Source organism: Pseudophryne corroboree, chromosome 4, assembly GCF_028390025.1.
Source record: "Pseudophryne corroboree isolate aPseCor3 chromosome 4, aPseCor3.hap2, whole genome shotgun sequence".
In the NCBI taxonomy this organism is placed as follows: Eukaryota; Metazoa; Chordata; class Amphibia; order Anura; family Myobatrachidae; genus Pseudophryne; species Pseudophryne corroboree.
The window spans coordinates 412,455,606-412,483,052 of record NC_086447.1 but is presented as its reverse complement, the minus strand read 5'-3'; the positions used below and the strand labels follow the sequence as shown (position 1 = coordinate 412,483,052).

Sequence of the window (27,447 nt, the reverse complement as noted above, 5' to 3'; positions counted from 1 at the left end):
GTACATTCACTGCGTGTCTGTCCCCGCCTGGCACACTGACCTCCCGTTCGGCGGACCTGGGCTGCTGCTACCGGGGCAGGACGAGTGCCTGCGTGGGCTGCGGGGGATCCGGCAAGGGCTCACACTGTGGTGCAGTTACCCTGCCTGCTACTGCCACTGCGAGTCCCCCCAGCCCGGGCTGGTCACTGTGGAGGGGGCGTGTCACGCCTGCTGCCACCAGCTGTGTGTGACAGAGGTATGCCCGGCGGAGGGAGGGCTACAGGGGGAGGGAGGGACAGAGTGCACGGGCTCCAGCAGGGAATATGGCGAGAGAAGCAGCAGGATCAGTCCCACAGGAAGCCGCTTATCCTGCGCTCCCCCCGGACTCTGGTGACGCCGGTGACCCTCTGAGTGGTCCCCAGCGGGTGTGTGGCACTGAGCCGTGGCATGCTGCCCCCTGTGCCCTCACTGGGCTGCTGGTAAGTGGCTGCCGGGCACGGGCACCTCTGCAGCCGGGGCTGGGAACTTGCTGATAACTTTCTCCCTCGCTGTAACTTCTGACAGAGCGGAAATCTCCCCTCTAAGTTACTAATACTCGGCGGCAGCAGCACGGCGTTACCGGGTGTCAGCGTAAACTGCCGGGGAAACAGCAGCGCTGTGGGCGGGCGGAGATGTCACCGGGCTCAGCTAGCTCAAGGGCAAAGGGGAAGCGTCGCCCCCCGTATATCGGTGCTGGGCGCCAGCGCTGTATAATACACTCACAAGTTGTCTCCGAGACAACCAGCGCTGGGAGTAATCCTGGCCCCTCCCCCGGCGCCTAGTGACACACGCACACACACAGCGCCCCCCGCTGGCTGCTCCTCTCGTCGCACTGATGGCTGCCCTCTGCAGCCTGGACTCCCCTCTCACCCTACTACAGACCCTCCAACATGACCCGCCCCACTAGGTACAAAATGCTCTGTTTCTGGACTTCCCTCTTAATTTATGATTGCCATCAGCTGTGTTGAACTAGTTAAATGATAAGAAAGCTGTTTCTTCACAGGTGATGGCAATCATAAATTAAGAGGGAAGTCCAGAAACAGAGCATATTGTACCTAGTGGGGCGGGTCATGTTGGAGGGTATGCTACTATGCTGCTGGGGAACCCGCTCCCTTGCCCTGCCGCCCGGGAGCGCCCCAGCCTGGGAGGTTACTGCAATGAATTAGTCTGTATATTAGATTACAAAGAAAGTGTCTGGTCAGAGACGTGGAATAACCTCAGGACAATTTCCAGTCGGGATGCAGAGTTCATGTAGCTTATATTTTGTTTTGAAATGATTAGTGTTGAATGCATAATCTTATGTACAGCCACAGAACGGGATGCTAGCTCGCATTAGATCTGCAGTGCACTCTGGCATCTATATTGGTCTATATAAGTATATGGGATTTTCAAGTACAGCACTACCTTGCATTGTTACATCTCCACAGTAGTCTTAGCTATGAAACGTACAATGCCAAAAGCAAAATGAGGTTTCTTCGTCACTTTTTTCTTTTAACCTTACGGTAATTACCATTTTCCTTCATGCGTTTTTTAAGGCTGCCTTTTAATGTATAATTCTGCAGCGTTTCCAGTATCATGTGACTACCATGGTAACCACAGTCATAACAGACGGGGTAATTCCAAGTTGATCGCAGCAGGACATTTTTTAGCAGTTGGGCAAAACCATGTGCACTGCAGGGGGGGCAGATATAACATTTGCAGAGAGAATTAGATTTGGGTGGGTTATTTTGTTTCTGTGCAGGGTAAATACTGCCTGCATTATTTTTACACTGCAATTTAGATTGCAGATTGAACTCACCACCCCGAAATCTATCTCTCCCTGCACATGTTATATCTGCCTCCCCTGCAGTGCACATGGTTTTGCCCAACTGCTAAAAAATTTCCTGCTGCGATCAACTTGGAATAACCCCCACAGTGTATTGAACGGAGAAGATTCAGGTCGTTTCTGAAACTTGTGCACTCTAACCGTCTTACTTCAAGGTCAACTGACGTCTAATAGATTTTAATATTACAGATAGAAATCATTACTTAGGTAATTTCTAAAGTATTGCAATTCAAGGTTACAGTAATTGAGGATCTGTAATACATGTTATTAATTTTTCATGGCTTTAGTGAAAAGCAAGAAACGCACCTTTTTGGTTTAATGACTCATAACATGTAACTTTTCCATGTCACATTCATTTTGTTTTAACCTCTCATAATTGTTAGCAAATTGATGTGAAATTGTATAGTTTTGCATAAATGCCTTATCAGTGTTTGTTATATAGGTGCTGACTTGCATTCCAGATGGAACATGGGGGGTAATTCAGATCTGATCGCTCCCTAGCAGTTTTTTGCAGCGCTGCGATCAGATAGTCGCCGCCTACAGGGGAGTGTATCTTAGCCGTGCAAGTGTGCGATCACATGTGCAGCCGAGCGGTAGAAAAAGATCTTTTGCAGTTTCTGAGTAGCCCAGGACTTACTCAGCCGCTGCGATCACTTCAGCCTGTCCGGGACCAGAATTGACATCAAACATCCGCCCTGCAAACACTTGGACACGCCTGTGTTTTTCCAAACATTCCCAGAAAACGGTCAGTTGACACCCACAAATGCCCTCTTCCTGTCAATTTCCTTGCGATCGACTGTGCGAATGGATTCTTTGTAAAACCCATCGCACAGCAACGATCCTCTGTACCTGAGCGATGCGCCTGCGCATTGCGATGCATGCGCAGTTCTGACCTGATCGCAGCGCATCGAAAAAAGCTAGCGTGCGATCAGGTCTGAATGACCCCCATAATGCGATCTTACTGCTCTGCAAATACTTCTGACATCAGGATCATTGATCCTGATTAATGCATGTGTCTGATGATCATGGTAGTGCCGTAATGCATGGGTTACAGTAGAACTCCATAGAAATTGTACATGCTGACAGACCATGTAGGCAGATGGCTGTATTGGTCTGTGCATGTAGTCATCAACTAACAAGTAAAATGGCCATTTCTAGCCAGGATGTAGTGCTTGGGTGGGATAACAAGTGTTCAGGAAAAATATTACTTGCAAGTTCATTTTATTTACAGTGTATTTTTAATATCTGTAAATTATGGTTTATTATTAATCCAGTACATCTGTTTAAGTGTCATATTTGGTCAAATCACTTTTTATGTAGCCAGATTTAGCACATTTTGCCGCATGCAGTGCAGAATATTGTTAAGAGCATGGTGAATGGAAAATGCTTCATTTGTGAATGGAAGTTGTGTAGCGCAGTTACATTGGTATATAGTCTGAGAATCTCCAAAAATACTGCACTACAAGGGGTATATTTACTAAAGTGCAGGGTTCTAGAAGTGGAGAGGTTGCTCATAGCAACCAGTCAGATTCTAGCTTTTATCTTCTGGAGGGTGCTAGATAAATGATGAGCAGAATCTGATTGGTTGCTATGGGCAACATCTCCACTCCTAAAAACCTGCTCGTTAGTAAAAGTGTCAATGCTTCCTATGTCTGCAGAGATCTTTTCTCACGTAACTTTTTATCTGGAATGCAGTTTAGGGAAATTTCAGAACACATTTGTATTTTAAAAGCCGGTTTTGTAGAGTTTTTTTTTTTTGATCACTAAACAAGGCTACTGTCATGTTGGAGATATGGGGGGGTATTTATCAAATAATGTTTGCGGGATAAAAATCAATTTTCGGAAGATACCCGTAAATATTATGCATCCCCCGAATGTACCATGAGGGGATCACAGCATATATCTCCATATGTGCCGCAGTCCCTCAGTTACCAACAGCTGCAGCAGCCCCCATAGGTTTCTATGTTCTATGGGGGATACAAGGTTATCAGATTTACCAAATTCTGGAATGCAAAGCATTCTAGAGTTTGGCCCTCGCAGCTAACACCATTTGAAGATGGCATAAGCCTGTTGATGCCTATGGGCTACATTTCTCAAAAATGACCAGGATAGGGTTCCTCCGGAACCTTCCCTAGCAATGGCCACCGCACACGCGTGACCAGCAGACCATGCATGCACAGGAGTCCCGATAGAGGAGTGAAGAGACTGCTGATATGGTCATGTAACCAAACATATCGCAGGGACAGGCTCCTTTCGAATCCTCTGTCCTTGTGGTTGTATATTGATACATTCGGGTGGTATAAATTTCTTATTTCCAGACAAATCTGTAATAAATTATGATTATCAAGTCTAAAACCCGATAAATATGGCCCCCGGAGTTCAAAAAGTTACTGCTTTTAAAACCTAATTTTCTATTTTTCTAGATGCATTTCTTTTAGTCTGTATATTCCAATAGACTAATGGAGCCACAGTAAGCCCTGTGCCAGTTCCGAGTCATTTTAGTAAGTGAAGCTGTGCAAAAAATATCAGTCCTCTGTGCAGAACAATTTGTGCCCTCATATTTCATGGAAACTGAACTCATGCTCAACTTTTTCATGTGACATTGTACAGTGCCATTTAGTAGGTCATCTATTTATATATTTTTTTTATTCTATTTTTCTTTCCTATGGGATAAAACCATTTTCCTTTTGTATTTCTATCTGGCTTGGTGCCGTGTTTAAATCTTTGCTTTGGTTAAGCAGTATAGTTTAGTGACTATTCTCATTCGTTGGCGTGATTAAATAGATTTAGAAATGGCAACTTGGTTACAGTTTTTCAGATGAAATCTTGCTTTGACCTTTTTTCTCTAAAGAAAATCCAGATGTTTGACTGATGACCGGATGTGTTTTGCTAAAATTAGTTTCCTTTCCATCCTTAGTATCCGTCAAAGCTCATGCAGACAGCTGAATTGAGTCTTCAATCAACAGAGCCCTTTTTTTTTTTTTTTGATATTTCAATTACTATATTACTGAATAAACATTTGCAGTTATATAGAAGAATATCAGGTAAATATCCTAGCACAAAGAGAAAATTGTATATATGCTTTTAAATGGCTTGTGACTATTAAACAACTTTTGAGTTCTAAAGCATTAACGAAATTGTGATTTGCAGAACTTTCAAATTACAGATGGAATGATCTTATTTAAGACAAATGATAGGGCGAAAGCCTAAAGCAAAGATAATACATGGTTTCTTTCTGTATTGTTTCACTAACTCAATGTAGTATGCATACTTCCCAACATCGGCAGATGAGAAATCGGGACTCCCAGGCAGTGCTAAAGCCGGGTACACACTGGGCAATATCAGCGTAAAAATAAACGCTAACAACATAAATGTCGTTATTGTTTATTTTTTGCCTTATATTGTCCAGTGTGTATGGGGGTAAGATTGGTGAACGATGTGCACTCCCGTAAGTCGTTCAGCGATCACCAATATTGAACTGACAAGCAACTTACGCCGGCAATGTCGAGCTGAGCTGCATGTCCAGGAATGCTGGCGGGGATGTCACTGATCGATAACATTGTGTGTATGCGCTATATCATTGAACGCTATATCGTGTTATAGTCGTTCATTGCCGGCATTTCAGCATCGCCCAGTGTGTACCCGGCTTAAGCCGTGCCGCATCTGAAAGGGAGCATGGCCTATAGAAAAGGGGGCGTGGCTTCATGGGAGTGCCGCGATCACGGTCCCATTTTTCGTCACTAAGGGGTAATGCCCAGCGCTCTGTGAGGTGCTGTCATTCCCCCAGACCTTCTGTTTCCCGTGAGTAGACGCTGTGCGCATATTTACCGCTGGCAGCGACTGACAGGAGCCTCTCACTCCACCCCCCCACCCCCCCATGTATGGCATGTATGTCATGTATGTGAGTGGTGCACACCTGCCTGAGTTGGGCTACTGCACCAAATACTCACTCCACCAAATACAATTCTTTACTGAGAAATGTTTAACTTGTAACCAATCACTAGCTTGCTATAACATTATTATTATTATTATTATTATTAATATTATTAATAATAATATTATTATTATTACTACTATATTTTACTAAAATGGGAAGTTTAGAGTGGTATAAACATACATTAGGGGGGTTTGAGGGGTTGAACACTGAGAAAATTATTTGGTATATTTACCAAGAACTCCAAAATAACATAATTTTTGTCCTTTTCGTTTTTTTTTACCTTGTTTTACACAACTGTCATCACCATATTTATACCTAGTGGGACAGAGCTTGCAAAAACCACCTGTTCTGGCTCGCATGCATTGTACTTCTATTGCTGTTTTTCACACAATTTTGTCTCCCAGTGCGCATGTGCAAAATGTGTTTTGCGAGAGTGTCGCACTGTGGGAGAAATCAAGAAGAGAACAGTCTTTTTTCAGTGCTTTTGGAAGGATATAGGTAGACAAAGATTGTTATTTTGTTGACCATTGCTAAAGGGCTGCAGGTACAAGAGAAGCACAGAGAAAATGATTTTTTTTCTTTCTTTAGTTTTCTAGATGGTATATGTGAAGAAACAAAATTTCTTTCTCCAGCTAAACAGCTGGAGAAAATCCTTTTGTCCCTTTTCTGAATAGACCCCTAAGTGAATGACCTTTACAGCACTCAATAACTCTGTGGTCTCTCAGACAGAGGATCAGAGTTGCTGATGCTGAGTAGGTCCTTACTGGAAGCAAGGATAGTGGAGGACTCTGCATGTAAGAGCTTACAGCATAGAATGGGATCCGGTCAGGATCCCAGCATTTGCGATGCCCATAATGGGATCCAGTCGGGATGCCGGCATTCGAAATACCAACGCCAGAATACTGGCACTGTTCAGAATACCGACGCCGGGATCCCGATATCGACCCCAATGCTGGTGCTGGAATACTGACTGCCGGCATACCAAATGTAAGTATGCCGCAGCTTCCTAGAATTAGGCCATGGAAAAGAGGTGGTGGTTAGGATTAGGCTTGTGGGGGTTAGTTTACGCTGCAAGGAGAATTAGGGTTAGACTGTGGGTCTGGGAGGGTTAGGTTGCGGGGTGAGGGTCAGGCTGCGGGGAGGGTTAGGGTGGTAAGAGGTTACCTAGTAGGTGTCTGGATACTGCGCGTTGGGATGCTGCTGTCGGTATTATGGCTGCCGGGATTCCGATATAATACATGAAGAATGTTATAGGGCTGAATTTGTCTGACAAGTTGTAGCACATTTTGAAGTAAAACAATATATCTGAGTGTTAATACTGCAAAGCTTAAATAAACTTTAAGTAATTCAGTGTAAATGAATGAATCATGTCTGCCTATGTTCAGTATACTGTTAAAATTACACTGGTAATGGATCCACGTGCAAAAAACAAAAAAAATGATTTAAATGAAAACAAGGATGTTCTTATGTATTTTACTGTAATTGGTGATGCAGCACAGATTGTAAAAAGTAGGAAAGTATGAACTAGATAAGGTTTTGGGCTTTAGTGAGAAGTATTTTGTAGAAGGAAAGTTGGGAAACTTTGGAATTCATTCCATATGAAAAGCAGTATAAAAAGACAGGTTCTGCTGCGGTTTCACTTGATATCCCTTTATGAAAGTACACCTTGTCTCCATTTGGCAATCTCTCTACGTAATATTCTTTTTTGGTATTGTGTATGTGATGGTCACTGGTGATGTTATGGCAACATTTGTGACGTCCTTTACTTGTCCTTGAACAACACTCATGCCTGTGTAGTGAAGTGGAAATCTTGTATTAACCACTTGGTTTATATCAGGACTGCATTATGTCCTGTATGCTTCTGCAGTTTTCTCATGATTTATTTCTGGCTACATGTCAGCTAACGTTGTCAAAAGTAATTATTTGACCTGAAATATCTTTATTTTTTGATCACATATTACACAGGACTTTACAGAAAATATTCACATCTGTCCCTGTCCCAGTGGAATTTACAATCCATCAGGTCACAGTTCCTATCCAGTGTGCTTATTCTAGTAGCATCATCCTATAACACCAACTAAATACTTATCTCAATATTCCTTACACATTAGGGTTATGTATTTTTTTTTTTTTTTTTTTGCTGTTGTCAGAATCCAAGTAACCTCACAGTGTGCTTTTGGTTTGTGATTGGAAACAAGAGTAAACTCCACAGATAAAGCTTTGGTTGGAATTGTACCTGAGACCTTAGTGATGTGAGGCAGTAATGCTTACCACTGTACCAACTATGCAGAGGTTCCCAAACTTAGTTGTTAAGGCACCCTAACAGGCCAGGTTTTAAAGATATCCATGCTTAAACAGAGGTGACTTAGTTAGTACCTCAGTCAGTTTGATTATACCATCTTTGTACAAGTATGGACATTGTTAAAACGTGTATTGGCAAGGTGAGTTTGGGAAACCCTGCTGTAATGTGTTATTTTATTGTATTTTGTTCTGCATAATCTCTCTAGACTTTATACATCTTGGATTACGATGTATAGTAGTAAAATGTGGAAAGCATACCTTTTAATGGATGATGACGGTTTATGAAACTACTGTTTGAGCTAAGATTCTGCTTTCATTCTTGTAGAATAAATTCTATAGAAATCCTGATGTCCAAACAATGTATTTGTTATTCATGAAACAAATGATGAAAATGAGTTGAAACATACTTCAGTTTTAATAGACAGTTTATGCAGTTTGTCCATATGTTGGTGCAACTAGAGTGCAGCTTGGGCATAGTTTTAATACTATAGATTTGGAAAAATTAGTATGTATTATTTACAAGTGTGTCCTCATACGTCTTGCGTCAGTATGACATGTAGTGGGAGATGCCTGACGTCCTGTGCAACACAGTAAGCATCAGGCGTCTTTTTTTTTTTTTTTTTTTGCCAGAGTTGTGTCTTATACGCTTCACTATGCAAGTAGGACGCACAAGCAGACCTTGCATATTAAAGTGCTATGCGGCATGCCTATATTCTATGTGCATCTGCGGCTCCATCTTGCAGATACAGTCAAGGTCGCACGCAGAATATAGGCATGCCTCATATTTTAATCAGCACAAATTGCTTGTGCGTCCTATTTGCATAATTTTGTGAATAAGACCCATTTTAATGGAAAAGGTTGCATGTAAAGACGCGCTGGGCTACCGAGTCACTCCACGGCATGGCGTGACTAGAAGGGCAGTTTAACGTGCAGGTAGGCTACATGTAAGTGGACACATAGTTAAAATACTAATATTACTATAATACTATTACCCTGAAAAGTATAACTCGCTGTTAGGTATTTTAGAGGCAGTAAATAAAACCACTAACTTGGTATGAAGCTTCTTTACTTGTCAACGAGTGATCTTTTTGCATCGCTACCCAATGCAAACCATAAATATTAGAACCCCCATACCGACACCAATCAGATTATTGTTATTTCTTTCACTAGAACATTGTTGGCATTAACTGACCTTTTGAGAGCTTGCTTTGTTAATCATACTCAACTGTTAAACCTAGCTTGACTGATCGGGTTTTAAAAAAAAATAAATAAATAAAAAAATATATATATTTTCCAGCCGTGCTCAGAATATTAAATGAGGTGTATAATAGTTTCTTATTGAGCAACAAATTAGGGTATTTTTGCTTCTGCCTAAAGCGGTCTTGTTGCAAAATGTTAAATCTGAATCTCTTCCTGTCATTAATTGTTTTCTAGGGTGTGGCTGAAAAAGTAGGGAAGCAATGGAAATACTCAAGTGTACTTAAGCTGGAATTTTGTCCTTCCTCTGTTTTTTGAAAGCGAACAACCTTGAGGTTTTTGAAGGTTATGAGTTGCCCCATAGCAACTGAGCATTCAATTCCACACTTTTTTTTTTTTTGCTTGCTTGCTACTCTTCGCACTTTAACCTCTTCTTCCCCTTTTTTTTTAATTCAGAAGTTAGTGTTTTTCCATTGTCGTTCAACTGATAGTTAACTTTTTTTTTTTTTAATACAATGATTATCCTGCCAAGTACATTTGTTACCTTAATTACTTACTAAAACCTGTTTTATCAGTTTCTGGGAACTTGAGACCTGCCTACCAACCAACATCACTAAGCAATGAAACTTTCACAAACAATCTGATGGCTGAGGGTGTTTTTTTTTTTTTCAAACTATTTAAGTGATACTTTGGTCTACAGTATGCCATACTAGCAGTTTTCCATGATATACAGTAAGATCACACACACACACAAGGTTTTGCTGAATTTCATTTTTTTTTTAATAATCACACAGCACATTTCACTGTGCAAAGATCTTTGCTTTAACTTATCTTTTACCGGATTTCATATTAGATTATATAAAACATCTTACATATTGCAGATTACATATTCTACTTATAACATTTCAGTTAATTATACACCGTTTTGTAAAAGAAACGTATGTGTTTGCTTAGTGCAAATATAACTGTATTGCTTGTTAATGTTTTACTTAGACTAGAAAATTTCTCAGATTCTTTGTGTAATGTTTGTCATGTTTATGATATGTATGGCAAATATGCAGAAGGTTGAGTTCTTTAAATCTACTGTACATGCTCAACTTTCTGTGTCATTCTTCACTCTCCTCCATTTCTGAATGCCTATTGAGTATTTTTGGAATTATTTTGTCTTTTCGATGGTTGTTTAAAACGATAATCCCCCCCCACTATTTTTTATTTTATTTTTTCCAAAATAAATCCTTGAAGTTGGTTATGAGAAGCAGCATTGTAAATAATTTTTCTCTAACGTCCTAGTGGATGCTGGGGACTCCGTCAGGACCATGGGGAATAGCGGCTCCGCAGGAGACAGGGCACAAAAGCAAGCTTTTAGGATCACATGGTGTGTACTGGCTCCTCCCCCTATGACCCTCCTCCAAGCCTCAGTTAGGTTTTTGTGCCCGTCCGAGAATGGTGCAATCTAGGTGGCTCTCTTAAAGAGTTGCTTAGAAAAAGTTTTTAGGTTCTTTATTTTCAGTGAGTCCTGCTGGCAACAGGCTCACTGCATCGAGGGACTTAGGGGAGAGAATTTCAACTCACCTGCGTGCAGGATGGATTGGATTCTTAGGCTACTGGACATAGCTTCAGAGGGAGTCGGAACACAGGTCTCGCCCTGGGGTTCGTCCCGGAGCCGCGCCGCCGACCCCCTTGCAGATGCTGAAGATTGAAGAGGTCCGGAACCAGGCGGCAGAAGACTTTTCAGTCTTCCTCAGGTAGCGCACAGCACTGCAGCTGTGCGCCATTGTCTGTCAGCACACTTCCCACAGCGATCACGGAGGGTGCAGGGCGCGGGGGGGGGCGCCCTGGCAGCAATGTAGAATACCTGTATGGCGAAAAATACATCACATATAGCCCTTGAGGCTATATGGATGTATTTAACCCCTGCCAGACTTCACAATCTCCGGAGAAGAAGCCCGCCGAAAAGGGGGCGGGGCCTATTCTCCTCAGCACACCGCGCCATTTTCCCTCACAGAAAGGCTGAGGGGAAGGCTCCCAGGCTCTCCCCTGCACTGCACTACAGAAACAGGGTTAAAACAGAGAGGGGGGGCACTGATTTGGCGATATACATATATATTAAATGCTATATGGGAGGAACACTTATATAAGGGTTGTCCCTGTATAATTATAGCATTTTGGTGTGTGCTGGCAAACTCTCCCTCTGTCTCCCCAAAGGGCTAGTGGGTCCTGTCCTCTATCAGAGCATTCCCTATGTGTGTGCTGTATGTCGGTACGTGTGTGTCGACATGTATGAGGAAAATGTTGGTGAGGAGGCGGAGCAAATTGCCTGTAATGGTGATGTCACTCTCTAGGGAGTCGACACCGGAATGGATGGCTTACTTATGGAATTACGTGATAAGGTCAACACGCTGCAAGTGGGTTGACGACATGAGACGGCCGGCGAACAAATTAGTACCGGTCCAGGCGTCTCAGACACCGTCAGGGGCTTGTAAAAACGCCCATTTACCTCAGTCGGTCGACATAGACCCAGACACGGACACTGATTTCAGTGTCGACGGTGAAGAAACAAACGTATTTTCCTTTAGGGCCACACGTTAAGGGCAATGAAGGAGGTGTTACATATTTCTGATACTCCAAGTACCACAAAGAAGGGTATTATGTGTGAGGTGAAAAAACTACCTGTAGTTTTTCCTGAATCAGATAAATTAAATGAAGTGTGTGATGATGCGTGGGTTTCCCCCGATAGAAAATTATTGGCGGTATACCCTTTCCCGCCAGAAGTTAAGGCGCATTGGGAAACACCCCTCAGGGTGGATAAGGCGCTCACATGCTTATCAGAAAAATATCCAAAAAAGTATACACACACATGCTGGTGTTATACTGTGACCAGCGATCGCCTCAGCCTGGATGTGCAGAGCTGAGGTGGCTTGGTCGGATTCCCTGACTAAAAATATTGATACCCTTGACAGGGACAGTATTTTATTGACTATAGAGCATTTAAAGGATGCATTTCTATATATACGAGATGCGCAGAGGGATATTTGCACTCTGGCATCAAGAGTAAATGCGATGTCCATATCTGCAAGAAGATGTTTATGGACACGACAGTGGTCAGGGGATGCAGATTCCAAACGGCACAAAGATGTATTGCCGTATAAAAGGGGAGGAGTTATTTGGGGTCGGTCCATGGGACCTGGTGGCCACGGCAACTGCTGGAAGATCCACCGTTTTTTACCCTAAGTCACATCTCTGCAGAAAAAGACACCGTCTTTTCAGCCTCAGTCTTTTCGTCCCTATAAGATATCTGCCCAGGGATAGAGGAAAGGGAAGAAGACTGCAGCAGGCAGTCCATTCCCAGTAACAGAAGCCCTCCACCGCTTCTACTAAGTTCTCAGCATGACGCTGGGACCGTACAGGACCCCTGGATCCTACAAGTAGTATCAAAGGGGCACAGATTGGAATGTCGAGGCGTTTCCCCCCTCGCATGTTCCTGTAGTCTGCTGTACCAATGTCCCCCTCCGACAGGGAGGCAGTATTGAAAACAATTCACAAGCTGTATTCCCAGCAGGTGATAATAAAATTACCCCTCCTACAACAAGGAAAGGGGTATTGTTCCACACTATAGGGTGGTACTGAAGCCAGAAGGCTAGGTGAGACCGATTCTAAATCTGAAAAATTTGAACACTTACAAGGGTTCAAATCCAGATGGAGTCACTCAGAGCAGTGATAGCGAACTGGGAACAAGGGGACTATATGGTGTCCCGGGACATCAGGGATGCTTACCTCCATGTCCCAAAATTTGCTTTTCTCACCAAGGGTACCTCAGGTTCGTGGTACAGAACTGTCACTATCCGTTTCAGACGATGCCGTTGGAGTGTCCAAGGCACCCCGGGTCTTTACCAAGGTAATGACCGAAATGAGGATTCGTCTTCAAAGAAAATGGACGACCTCCTGATAAGAACAAGGTCCAGAGAACAGTTGGAGGTCGGAGTAGCACTATCTCAAGTAGTTCTACGACAGCACGGGTGGATTCTAAATATTCCAAAACCGCAGTTGTTCCGACGACACGTCTGCTGGTCCTAGGGATGATTCTGGACACAGTCCAGGAAAAGGGTGTTTCTCCCAGAGGAGAAAGCCAGGGAGTTATCCGAGCTAATCGGGATCCTCCTAAAACCAGGAAAAGTGTCAGTGCATCATTGCACAAGAGTCCTGGTAAAAAATGGTGGCTTATTACGAAGCGCTTCCATTCGGCAGATTTCACGCAAGAACTCTTCAGTGGGATCTGCTGGACAAATGGTCCGGATCGCATCTTCAGATGCATCAGCGGATAACCCTATATCCAAGGACAAGGGTGTCTCTCCTGTGGTGATTACAGAGTGCTCATCTTCTAGAGGGCCGCAGATTCGGCATTCAGGATTGGATGCTAGTAACCACGGAGGCCAGCCTGAGAGGCTGGGGAGCAGTCACACAGGGAAAAAATTTCCAGGGAGTGTGATCAAGTCTGGAGAATTCACTCCACATAAATATACTGGAGCTAAGAGCAAATTTGTAATGCTATAAGCTTAGCAAGGCCTCTGCTTCAAGGTCAGCCGGTATTGATCCAGTGGGATAACATCACGGCAGTCGCCCACGTAAACAGATAGGGCGGCACAAGAAGCAGGAGGGCAGTGGTCAAAACTGCAAGGATTTTTCGCTAGACGGAAAATCATGTGATAGCACTGTCAGCAGTGTTCATTCCGGGAGTGGACGACTGGGAAGCAGACTTCCTCAGCAGGCACGACCTCCACCCGGGAGAGTGGGAACTTCATCGGGAAGTTTTCCGCATGATTGTGAACCGTTGGGAAAGACCAAAGGTGGAAATGATGGCGTCCCGCCCGAACAAAAAACGGGACAGGTATTGTGCCAGGTCACGAGACCTTCAGGCGATAGCTGTGGATGTCCTGGTAACACCGTGGGTGTAACAGTCGGTGTATGTGTTCCCTCTTCTGCTTCTCATAACCAAGGTATTGAGAATTATAAGACGTAGAGGAGTAAGAACTATACTCGTGGCTCCGGATTGGCCAAGAGGGACTTGGTACCCGGAACTTCAAGAGATGCTCACAGAGGACTAATGGCCTCGGGAGCTAAGATGGGATTTGCTTTCAGCAAGAACCATGTCTGTTCCAAGAGGAACCGTGGCATCTGCCTCTAAGAAAGGACCTGCTCCAGCAGGGACCTTGTCTGTTCCAAGACTTACCGCGACTGCGTTTGACGGCATGGCGGTTGAACACCGGATCCTAAGGGAAAAGGCATTCCGGAAGAGGTCATACCTACCCTGGTCAAAGCCAGGAAGGAGGTGACCGCACAACGTTATCACCACATGTGGTGAAAATATGTTGCGTGGGTGAGGCCAGGAAGGCCCCACGAAAAAATTTCAACTAGGTCGATTTCTGCACTTCCTGAAAACAGGAGTGTCTATGAGCCTCAAATTGGGGTCCATTAAGGTTCAAGTTTCGGCCCTGTAGATTTTCTTCCAGAAAAAATTGGCTTCAGTTCCTGAAGTCCAGACGTTTGTCAAGGGAGTATTGCATATACAGCCCCTTGTGTGCCTCCAGTGGCACCGTGGGATCTCAACGTAGTGTTGGGATTCCTCAAATCATATTGGTTTGAACCGATCAAATCTGTGGATTTGAAATATCTCACATGGAAAGGGACCATGTTGTGGCCCTGGCCTCGGCCAGGCGATTGTCAGAATTGGGGGCTTTGTCTTAAAAAAAAAAAAAAAAAAAAAGGCTCATATTTGTTTTTCCATTCGGACAGGGCAGAACTGCGGACTCGTCCCCAGTTTCTTCCTAAGGTGGTGTCAGCGTTTCGCCTGAAACAACATATTGTGGTGCCTGCGGCTACTAGGGACTTGGAGGACTCCAAGTTGCTAGACGTTGTCGGGGCCCTAAAAATATATATATATATATTTCCAGGACGGCTGGAGTCAGAAAGTCTGACTTGCTGTTTATATTGTATGCACCCCAAAAGATGGGTGCTCCTGCTTCTAAGCAGACTATTGCTCGTTGGATTTGTAGTACAATTCAGCTTGCACAGTCTGTGGCAGGCCTGCCACAGCCAAAATCTGTCAATGCCCATTCCACAAGGAAGGTGGGCTCATCTTGGGCGGATGCCCGAGGGGGTCTCGGCTTTAAAATTTTGCCGAGCAGCTACGTGGTCAGGGGGGGAACACGTTTGTAAAATTCTACAAATTTGATACCCTGGCTGAGGAGGACCTGGAGTTCTCTCATTCGGTGCTGCAGAGTCACCCGCACTCTCCCGCCCGTTTGGGAGCTTTGGTATAATCCCCATGGTCCTGACGGAGTCCCCAGCATCCACTAGGACGTTAGAGAAAATAAGATTTTACTTACCGATAAATCTATTTCTCGTAGTCCGTAGTGGATGCTGGGCGCCCATCCCAAGTGCGGATTGTCTGCATTACTTGTACATAGTTATTGTTACAAAAATCGGGTTATTATTGTTGTGAGCCATCTTTTTTAGAGGCTACTTCATTGTTATCATACTGTTAACTGGGTTCAGATCACAAGTTGTACGGTGTGATTGGTGTGGCTGGTTTGGGTCTTACCCGGGATTCAAGATCCTTCCTTATTGTGTACGCTCGTCCGGGCACAGTACCTAACTGAGGCTTGGAGGAGGGTCATAGGGGGAGGAGCCAGTACACACCATGTGATCCTAAAAGCTTGCTTTTGTGCCCTGTCTCCTGCGGAGCCGCTATTCCCCATGGTCCTGACGGAGTCCCCAGCATCCACTACGGACTACGAGAAATAGATTTATCGGTAAGTAAAATCTTATTTTTTTTCACCTTGTTTGTGTCTTCAGAATGTTTTTAATGATTGAGTATCCCTCAACTTTTCCAAAGTTTCATTGAATACCATGGCAACAACAGTCACATAGAACATGGGGGCAGATGTATTAAGCCTGGAGACGTGATAATGCATTAACCAATCAGCTCCTGTCCTTTTTCAAACCCATAATGATTGGCTGGTGCGTTATCATTTTTCTAGGCTTAATACATCTGTCCCATAGTGCGTTCGCAGCCAGATCTGCGTTCATCTCTGCACATGCTGAGGGCTGCCCAGCATGTGTAATGCCTACCGATGCATCCGCATCAGAACTAAGGTTGACCCCTTGGAGTCAGGCTGCTCTGTCAGGCGGGCAGCGGGCATTTCCCCCTCCCCCCCCCCCCAGAGTGGCTGCATGTAACGTTGCGCAGCCGTCCCAAAAATGGTCCCAGCCCACCCCTGTTTTTCCGACGACGCCCCCGCAACGCTGTAACACCACACCCACAACACTGCAATGTGATTAACAGGCGACAGTCACATCCGTTGGGGATGTGACCGCAATGTTTATGGCTGCGCATGCACAGTTTGCCGCCACCGGGCGTTTTGTGACTGTTCTGTGCACTGTGACCACATCCCCCTCCTTGTCCCCTCCCCTGATTTTTTTTTTTTTTTTTTTTTGAGCAATGTAAATCTGGTAGCTCTCATTGTTTGCCCTCCATGGAAGTATTGAAAAAGGAGATAACTATTTGCGAAGTACAGTGATTACCAGATGCATGCCTAAGAGGTACTTATTAACTCTTGGCATAGCTGATATAAAGAGGAATGTGAAAACACACACACATCCCCCCCCCCCCCCTAATGTTTTGTACTCTCTATAAAGTATTTAGTAATACATGTGACAGCCACACAGTAAATTGATATTGTAGACTTCGGTAAATCAAACAGTGACCTGGAAACAATAGTATTCTGTCTTCCCATTTCGTTCTGATGCATTCAGTCAACTGAATACAAGGAAACTATAGGGCTAAAATGTTCAATGTTTCAGAGAGCTTGCCTCTTTAATATTAATTAATTGTTCCTGAAGGTGCATATACACAGTGAGATATTGACTATCTTCGATTTTGACTTTGCGATTTCTCCTGAACTACTGATACTAAGTGCCAATTTTGACTATACTATGTATTAGATCACAGGTTCTCAAACTCGGTCCTCAGGAGCCCACACAGTGCATGTTTTGCAGATCTCCTCACAGAATCACAAGTGAAATAATTAGCTCCACCTGTTGATGTTTTAAAATGTGTCAGTGGTAATAAATACACCTGTGCACCTTACCTACAAAACATGCACTGTGTATTAGATTGTACACTATATAGTCAAGATTGACTTGCCTGCACAGTCTATCTTTTCTTGCGAAACCGACCCCACGGGAGCATGCATTGGTATCGCAAGCTATGTACACATGGAGCAATTTGCACTAACTTTCCTTACATTTGGGATGCCAGCAGTCTGTATTCTGGCACCAGCATTGGAGTCGATGACCGGATCCCATTATGGGCTGATATCGCTCCAGTGTGTACCCAGTTTATATTACGTTGGCTCTGCAGCACTGCATATGTTGCTATATATTGGAACAACTGCCTGTGTCTACGTGCAACTGAACGACCAACCCGTTATGCTGGCTCCATTGAAATGCCTGCCAAGTTGTTATGTCTGGCCTTTGTATCAAGCAGCAGATTTGGTAAGCTTACACACTTACCAATCTGTCACTTGGTCAGCCAGTCAGTGAATTGGCCAGGTGTACAAAGCATAAAGACGGGTATACATTAGGTGAGGTGGTATTGCCAGCGATAGACGACTATATTGTTTAACGATATAGCGTTCAACGATATAGTGCGTACACACTGAACATTATCGTTCAATGATAACGTTGAGTGATGTCACCGCCAGCATTCCCGAACATGCAGCTAAGCCCGACATTGATGGATTGAGCTGCATGTCAGCTCAATATTGGTGATCGCTGAACGGCATGTGGGAGCGCGCATCGCTCCTCGGTCATAAATATAGCCCCCATACACACTGAACGATATAAGCCTAAAAATATGCAATAACGATATCTGTCGTTTATCATTTATTTTTTAGCACCCCCCTTTACAGTCTACATTGTCTACCACATACTAGGGTCCATGATTGATTTTTTTTTTTTCTCTGCAGCCAAATAAGATCACCAGTGCTACTGGATTTGGCTATGCTTCCTGATCCCAAAAATCACTTTCATGGATTTCATATACAATAAACAATGTTATCTCTGTCCTTCCACAACTGCACTAATGACTCACTACTGCTAATTAAATATCATTTATTTATTACATTTAATGTAATACCAGTAGGATATCTTGCAAGAAGATTTATTTATTTAGCTACAAGTGAAATAATCTACATATTGTCATGGAAGATGCTAACGAGTATAGATGAGTTCATACATAAGGTACAGTAGAAGCATCCTACAATAATAGCAATGGTAATAATCAATATTCTGATTATTTCAAAACCTAGATTCTCCGTAAATGGCCGTTAACATGATGTCCTAATATCTATAGAAATATAAGATGATCATTTTAAAGTCCCCTAGAGCACATGTTTTCAAACTCTGTCCTCCGGACCCCACACAGTGCATGTTTTGCAGGTCTCCTCACAGAATCACAAGTGGAATAATTTAGTTCCACCTGTAGATATTTTAAAATGTCAGTGAGTAATAAATACACCTGTGCACCTGGAAAACGTTGACTTTTTGAGAACCTATAGAGCAGGGCTGGCCAAACCAGTCCTCGAGATCTACCAACAGTTCACATTTTCCAGACCACCTAGCTGGTGCACAGGTGTAGTCATTACTAATTAAGATGTGCTGCATTCATTCCTAACTGACAATTCTACAGATCTCCAGGAGGCCTGGAAAACATGACCTGTTGGTAGATCTCGAGGACCGGTTTGGCCAGCCCTGCTATAGAGTATTGCTAATGAGCACCAGAACCTATCCATGATTGTGTACAGTGACAGCTACAATACTAAGATTGTTAAGTAGAGGACCTTTTTCAATCTATCACCATGACTTGTTTGTCTTAGCAGTTGAATTATTGCATATTCTTTTAAACTGTCAGTTTTGTTGATCCACAACACTTAAAAGCTTAATGGTAGAATTAAGGAAATAAAGGAGTCGCATTAAGAAGCTCTAACATGGGGCAGATGTATTAAGCCTGGAGAAGGGATAAAGAAGTGATAAGTGCAAGGTGATAACGCACTAGCCAGTCAGCTCCTACTGTAACTGTCATTTTTCGAATAAGTTATGATTGGCTGGGGCTTTATCACTTCTTTATCCTTTTTCCAGGTTAATACATCTGCCCCATGGTGTCTTTCTCAGATAGCTAATTTTATTGATGTAACCCTCGGTAGGAACTGTCCTAACAATATATTAAGCTTATCCACAGTTACAGAAAACATCAACTGTCACAAAATTTTAAAATGCTAGAAACCTCTTTGCACAATAGATACTGGCATTTAAAGTGGGATTTGCATTTAATTTCAACAATGTATAGAAGAAATGCAACACAAAATAAACTTTTTTTTTTTTTTTCTTTTTTCCCCCCCTAAGGTCTGGATTCAAGCATATTGCCCACAAATAAAATGAATAAACAGGTCATGACTGTAGTATTTGTGCAGTGATCCACTTGGTCGAAACCCATTTATTTTCATGGGGAGTATGTTTGGGGTAAGTTCCTTACTGCTCAATGGGTTAGTCGGGGGGAAAAAGAATTTGAACAATCTCTCCTTTACCTCTTACTCTGTATCTTTTTCCTTTGGTTGAGAATAGGTGGCAACCGGTGCTATTTCATGACTGTTCTTCAACATCAACGGTCCACTTTATGCCCCCTGACGTAGTTTGCAGTTTCTGATCCAGAGATGGATGCACACATCTTATCTGTCCAAGGCTTGTAAGGAGACATGACTGCAGGCTAGAGAGCCACAGACCATTCATAAAGGGATTCAATATGCAGGACAGTGTATGGTTGCCAACATTTTGTGCCTTTTACTTTTTGTGGCTTTTGTGTTTCTGAAAGGTAAAATAAACTTTTCATTTCTTTTTCTAATTACCAGATAGGCAAATAAAATGTGTTAAATTGTCTGAATGTTGCATAGTTTCCTGCCCCCTAAATATATCCATGGGACAATGTCACAGCGTTTGGAGTGCTTGTAGCAGAAGAGGGAAAAAATTAAATTACCTTGTCTTTCAGTACGTTGTCTGGCACGCCTGTCCTCATAAAATAGCTTGGCACTGTTCTTTAAAATGACTAGGCAGATGCATATTTTTGGTGATCATGTCTGTGTGTATGGAAAAAGAAATAAATCACTTTATAATTTCACTTATTAAATTAAATAATAGTTTAAATCCAAATTTGAATGCAACATTAAGGGGTATATTCAGTTGTGAGCACTATTTTGAAAGACCCTACAGCTGGGTTTTTCCCATAGCCGCAAGGTTTTTCATATTCAGTTGAAGCAGAGACAATCATGTGCTTTTCTCATACGTCCTAGAGGATGCTGGGGTCACATCAAGAACCATGGGGTATAGACGGGATCCGCAGGAGACATGGGCACTTTAAGACTTTCAAAGGGTGTGAACTGGCTCCTCCCTCTATGCCCATCCTCCAGACTCCAGTTTAGAATCTGTGCCCAGTGAGACTGGATGCCCTCTGAGGAGCTCTACTGAGTTTCTCTGAAAAAGACTTATGTTAGGTTTATTATTTTCAGGGAGTACTGCTGGCAACAGTCTCCCTGCTTCGTGGGACTTAGGGGAGAGAAGTCAGACCTACTTCTGTGAGTTTAAAGGCTTTGCTTCTTTGGCTACAGGACACCATTAGCTCCTGAGGGTCTGACCGCTAGGTACGCCTAGATGCTTGTTCCCAGAGCCCGCCGTCACCCCCCTTGCAGAGCCAGAAGTCAGAAGACAGGTGAGTAGAAGAAGAAAAGAAGACTTCAGTGACGGCTTCTGAGGTACCGCAGCGCTCGCACGCTTTGCGCCATGCTCCCACACACAGCGGCACTACAGGGTGCAGGGCGCGAGGGGGGCGCCCTGGGCAGCATATATGACCTCTAGAAGTAACTGGTAAGAGCGGACATAGTGCCAGGGCACTGTCCGGATCCCGCCAGTATAAAAATTTATTTGAAAAGAGCGGGTCTGAAGCATGCCAATACGGGGGCGGAGCTTAGCCCTCACAGCACACAGCCCGGCGCCATTTTCTCTACACAAGGCTGCAGAGACTCTGGTCCTTCCTCACACTGCATATGTATCAGGGTGAAAAACGGGGGGGGCACAGTTATTTTGGTGCATTATATGTTAATTATAGAAGCGCTGCAGGTCTGGGGCATTTTCAGTGGTGTTTCAGACCGGGATTGAGCGCTAGGGTGTGAGCTGGCAAAAACTCCCTCTGTGTCCCTCTGACAGGCTTTACTGTGGGTCTGTCCCCTATAGGCCCAGTGTGTCTGTGGGTGTTGGGTGCACGTGTCAGTGGCAAACGCAGGATTTCTAGAGGGGGGTTTCCAAATGAAGTCTTCAATCTCCATTTCTACGGAACATAGGAGCAACTGCGGGAATCTGGGGAGCAGTAGAAGAATCTTTTAATGTCCCTGGACACTAATGTAAACATTGGTCTTTTTATACACTGGATACTGTATGGAAAACAGTATTAATATTTAACACTATAGACTGTCTCTAGTATAGGCTGCATCAAACATTTAAATAATATAAAGAAATGGTCAGGAAAATGTTAAACATTCCATAATAAATAAATACACAAACATAATAGAACCCCAGTACCGCACTTTCTAATCACACATTTCCCACTGCATGGTAAGACTCCTGTCTCTTCTTACTGGTAGCTACTCTCTGGTCCAGTGAACTGATTGAGGATCAATCAGATCCACACACACCGCAAACTTGGAAGAAGAAGCTGCCATCACTGAGTATGAATATTGCATGATGTGGCAGCAGCAGCTGTATTAATCGTATGATATACCATTGCAGTTGTTGTCATAATTTGAACTACTTGCCAAGAGGAGGGGGGCTTACAGGCAACTGGAACACCCCCCCCTTCCTGCTTTTGCCTATGGCGACCACGGGAGAATGCGGTTGATGCGAGCTGAATAAGGCCCTCTGGCTCTAACTGTGTGGAGTTTGTATGTTTTCCCCGTGCTTGTGTGGGTTTCCTCTGGGTACTCCGGTTTCCTCCCACAATCCAAAAATATACTGGTAATTGACTCCCGACAAAACTCTCCCTAGCCTGAATGTGTGTACGTGTACATGTGCTAGCGAATGTAAGCTCAACTGAGGCAGGGACTGATGTGAATGGCCAAATATTCTCTGTACAGCGCTGCGGAATATGTGAGTGCTACATAAATAACAACTGATTATACTGTTGATTCTGTGTGCCCCCCTCCCCCCCCCCCCCCCCCCCCCCGCCCCCACCACCACCTTCAGCTTTAGTGGTCTCATGCCCCTGTATTGCTTTCTGTCCACCCCCATATAGGTTTATTATTGACAATTCCCCTCCCCATAGAACTACTGAATTCCAGTCAACCCCACCTGCATATACCTGTAATGACTCTGCGTGCCTCCCAAATAAAGATAGAGTGCCCCCCTCCCCTATAGCATTATACCTATCTCAGGCACAGACTACTACCTACCAGTCCCAGCCAGGCGGCTCCTGCACCGCCCGCCACCACAGGTCTCACCCACTGGGACTGCACTCTGAGCCCGAACAGCAGCAGCAGAAGCGTCTCTGCCACTCTTCCGGGGTCATCACGGGTCCAGAGCCGACGCCTCCCATTGGTCAGCGCACCGGCTCTCTGGGCTTGTCGTTGTCCCGGCAACCTCGAGCGTGTCGCAGGAAACCCTCCCGGATTGGCTGGGCGCAGTGGGCGGTGGGAACGTTTAAAGGTAAAGCGGTAACCGCAGCAACCCTTAGACCAAACAGTGATTGCGGTATGCCGGCCCCTTTATCTCCTGCTTGGCACCGTGACTGCCAGTTGTTCGATAGATCGGCGGCTTGGGGGGGTTTCTAGGTACTCGGAAACCCCTCCTGCGTGCGCGCCTGCGTGTGTCGGCATATCTGAGGTGGAGTGCTCTTCCCAGGAGGAGACTATGTTAGGGACACAAACGGCTGTGGGAGTGACCCTGTCGGCACCGCCGACACCTGATTGGGTGAATGTTTTGGGTGCTTTGAATGCTAATGTGGCTCTGATAAATAAGAGATTGGATAAATCTGAGTCTCAGAACCAGGCATGGAAGAAATCCGTAGAGTATGTGTTGTTACAAGTCCAGACCCCCTCAAGTTCACAAAAACGTTCATTTGCCCAGCTGGCAGACACGGATACCGACACGGACACTGACTCAAGTGTCGACTATAGTGATGCCAGATTAGATCCAAAACTGGCAAAGAGCATTCAGTACATGATTGTGGCAATAAAAGACGTATTACATATCAATTGTGGACAAAGCTCTATCACGGCTGTCCAAAAAGGTGGCTCTTCCGTCCCCTGACATGGCAGCCCTAAAGGATCCTGCGGATCGTAGGCAGGAAAATACATTAAAATCCATTTATGTCGCCACGGGTACGCTACTCAGACCAGCCATTACATCTGCGTGGGTGAGTAGCGCTATCGAAAAATGGGCAGATAACTTGTCATCTGAAATAGATACCCTGGATAGGGATAGTATTCTTTTGACACTAGGTTATATCAGGGACGCTGCAGTCTACCTAAAGGAAGCTGCGAGGGATATTGGCCTCTTGGGATCAAGGGCCAATGCCATGGCAGTCTCAGCTAGGGGAGCATTGTGGATTCATCAATGGAATGCTGATGCTGACTCTAAGAAAGCTATGGAGTCTCTACCGTATAAAGGTGCTGTATTGTTTGGTGACGGCCTCGCTGATTCTACAGCTACCGCGGGTAAATCATCATTTTTACCTTATGTGCCTGCACCACAAAAGAAAGCACACCACTATCAGATGCAGTCCTTTCGGCCCAATAAGTACAGAAAAGGCCGAGGGTCTTCCTTCCTTGCTACTAGAGGAAAGGGAAAAGGTAAACGATCACCGGCCGTGGCCGGTTCCCAGGAGCAGAAGTCCTCCCTAGCTTCTGCCAAATCCACCGCATGACGCTGGGGCTCCTCTGCAGGAGTCCGCACCGGTGGAGGCACGTCTCAAGCTCTTCAGTCAGTTCTGGGCTCGTTCGGCCCTGGACCCATGGGTTTTTAGAAATAGTGTCCCAGGGGTACAGACTGGAGTTTCAAGACGTTCCCCCTCACCGATTTTACAAATCGGCCTTACCAGCTTCTCTTCCGGACAGGGAGGTGGTGTGTGCCGCAATACAAAAATTGTGTCACAATCAAGTCATTGTCGGGGTTCCCCCGTCGCAACAGGGAGAAGGCTTTTATTCGAGCCTGTTCGTGGTCCCGAAGCCAGACGGCTCAGTCAGATCAATCCTGAACCTCAAATCCCTAAATTTCTACCTAAGAAAATTCAAATTCAAGATGGAATCTCTCCGGGCAGTGATCTCCAGTCTGGAGGAGGGGAATTTTATGGTGTCTGTAGACATAAAGGATGCCTGCTTACATGTTCCCATTTATCCTCCACATCAGGCTTACCTGAGGTTTGCAGTTCAGGATTGTCATTACCAATTTCAGACGTTGCCGTTTGGTCTGTCCACAGCTCCGAGGATTTTCACCAAAGTAATGGCCGAAATGATGGTTCTCCTGCGCAAGCAAGGAGTCACAATTACCCCGTACTTGGACGATCTCCTGATAAAGGCGAGATCCAAGGACCAATTACTGCAGAACATTACGCTCTCCCTGACAATTCTGCAGCCACATGGTTGGCTCCTAAACTTGCCAAAATCACAGTTGGTTCCGACGAGACGGCTGTCGTTTTTTGGAATGATTCTGGACACAGAATTACAGAGAGTTTTTCTTCCAGTGGAAAAGGCTCTGGAAATTCAGAACCTCGTCAAACAAATTCTGAAACCAGCAAAAGTATCGATCCATGAATGCACTCTGTTGCTGGGGAAGATAGTGGCGGCCTACGAGGCCATTCAGTTTGGCAGATTCCATGCCAGAGTGTTTCAGTGGGACCTGTTGGACAAGTGGTCCGGGTCCCATCTCCACATGCATCGAAGGATAATCCTGTCTTCCAAGATCAGAATCTCACTCCTGTGGTGGCTGCACAGCTCTCACCTCCTAGAGGGACGCAGGTTCAGGATCCAGGACTGGATCTTAGTGACCACGGATGCGAGTCTCCGAGGCTGGGGAGCAGTCACACAGGGGGAAAGCTTCCAGGGAAGATGGTCAAGCCAGGAAATTTGTCTACACATAAACGTTCTGGAGCGAAGGGCCATTTACAATGGCCTTCTGCAAGCGGAACATCTTCTTCGCAATAGGCCCGTCTTGATTCAGTCGGACAACATAACAGCAGTAACGTACATAAACCGCCAGGGCGGAACAAAGAGCAGAGCGGCAATGGCAGAGGCCACAAAGGTTCTCTGCTGGGCGGAAAGGCATACAAGCGCTCTGTCAGCGATCTTCATTCCAGGAGTGGACAACTGGGAAGCAGACTTTCTCAGCAGACACGATCTCCATCCAGGAGAGTGGGGTCTTCATCAAGAGGTCTTTGTAGAAGTGACAAGCCTTTGGGGAATTCCTCAAATAGACATGATGGTGTCTCGCCTCAACAAGAAACTTCAGAGATATTGTTCCAGGTCGAGAGACCGTCAAGCAATAGCAGTGGACGCCCTAGTGACACCGTGGGTGTTTCAGTCGGTGTATGTGTTTCCTCCGCTTCCACTTCCAAAAGTAATAAAGATCATAAGAAGAACAAGGGTTCAAGCGATCCTCATTTTTTCAGAATGGCCAAGGAGGGCTTAGTATCCAGATCTTCAGGAATTACTTATAGGAGATCCCTGGCTTCTTCCTCTGAGGGAGGATCTGTTACAGCAGGGGCCGTGCGTGTTCCAAGACTTACCGCAACTTCGTTTGACGGCTTGGCGGTTGAATGCCGGATCCTAGCCCGAAAGGGTATTCCCAAGGAAGTCATCCCCACTCTTATTCAGGCCAGGAAAGAAGTAACGTCTAAACATTACCACCGTATTTGGAGAAAATACGTGTCTTGGTGTGAATCCAGGAATGCTCCTACGGAAGAATTTCAGTTAGGACGTTTTCTCTATTTTCTACAAGCTGGTGTGGATGCGGGCCTAAAGTTGGGCTCAATTAACGTACAAATTTCAGCCTTATCGGTTTTCTTCCAAAAACAATTGGCCTCCCTTCCAGAAGTTCAGACTTTTGTGAAAGGCGTGTTACACATCCAACCTCCCTTTGTGCCCCCAGTGGCACCGTGGGTTCTTAACGTGGTGTTGCAATTCCTTCAGTCTCATTGGTTTGAACCTTTACAGAAGGAAGAGTTTAAATTCCTCACTTGGAAAGTGGTCATGCTGTTGGCCTTGGCATCCGCAAGGCGGGTGTCTGAATTAGCGGCCTTGTCTCACAAGAGCCCTTATTTGATCTTCCATGAAGATAGAGCAGAGTTGAGGACTCGTCAGCAATTTCTGCCGAAGGTTTCGTCGTTCCACTTGAACCAACCTATTGTGGTGCCAGTGGCTACTGACGCCTTGCTGGAATCGAAGTTTCTCGATGTAGTCAGAGCTTTGAAATTTATGTCGCCAGAACGGCTCAGTTTAGGAAAACGGAGGCTCTGTTTGTCCTGTATGCTCACAACAAGATTGGGGCTCCTGCTTCCAAGCAGACTATTGCGCGCTGGATCTGTCATACGATTCAGCATGCTCATTCTACGGCTGGATTGCCGTTACCGAAATCTGTGAAGGCCCATTCTACCAGAAAGGTGGGCTCGTCCTGGGCGGCTGCCCGGGGGGTCTCGGCATTACAACTTTGCCGAGCGGCTACTTGGTCGGAAACCAACACCTTTGCGAAGTTCTACAAGTTTGATACCCTGACTGATGAGGACCTCATGTTTGGTCAATCAGTGCTGCAGAGTCATCCGCACTCTCCCGCCCGTTCTAGAGCTTTGGTATAACCCCATGGTTCTTGATGTGACCAAAGCATCCTCTAGGACAGAGGTTCTCAAACTCGGTCCTCGGGGGCACACACAGTGCATGTTTTGCAGGTCTCCTCACAGAATCGCAAGTGAAATAATTAGCTCCACCTGTGGACCTTTTAAAATGTGTCAGTGAGTAATTAATACACCTGTGCACCTGCTGGGTTACCTACAAAACATGCACTGTGTGTGCCCCCGAGGACC

General features: G+C 44.9%; 1 long non-coding RNA gene across 6 annotated transcripts in view; it reads left to right on the top strand.

The window, feature by feature from the left end:
* The first annotated feature begins 245 nt into the window (after positions 1-245).
* Positions 246-27,447, top strand: part of LOC134909664 (uncharacterized) — a 35,998-nt gene continuing 8,796 nt past the window's right edge. Inside the window, exons 1-5 of one of the 6 annotated variants that reach the window (XR_010175998.1) lie at positions 246-458; positions 4,267-4,344; positions 4,761-4,887; positions 19,740-19,856; positions 19,959-20,318. This is a non-coding gene — a long non-coding RNA (uncharacterized LOC134909664). Of the gene's footprint in view, positions 459-1,059; positions 1,521-1,741; positions 2,589-4,266; positions 4,345-4,760; positions 4,888-19,739; positions 19,857-19,958; positions 20,319-27,447 lie in introns of those variants that run through there. The other 5 variants (XR_010175999.1, XR_010176000.1, XR_010175997.1 and 2 more) reach the window with 5 other exon arrangements.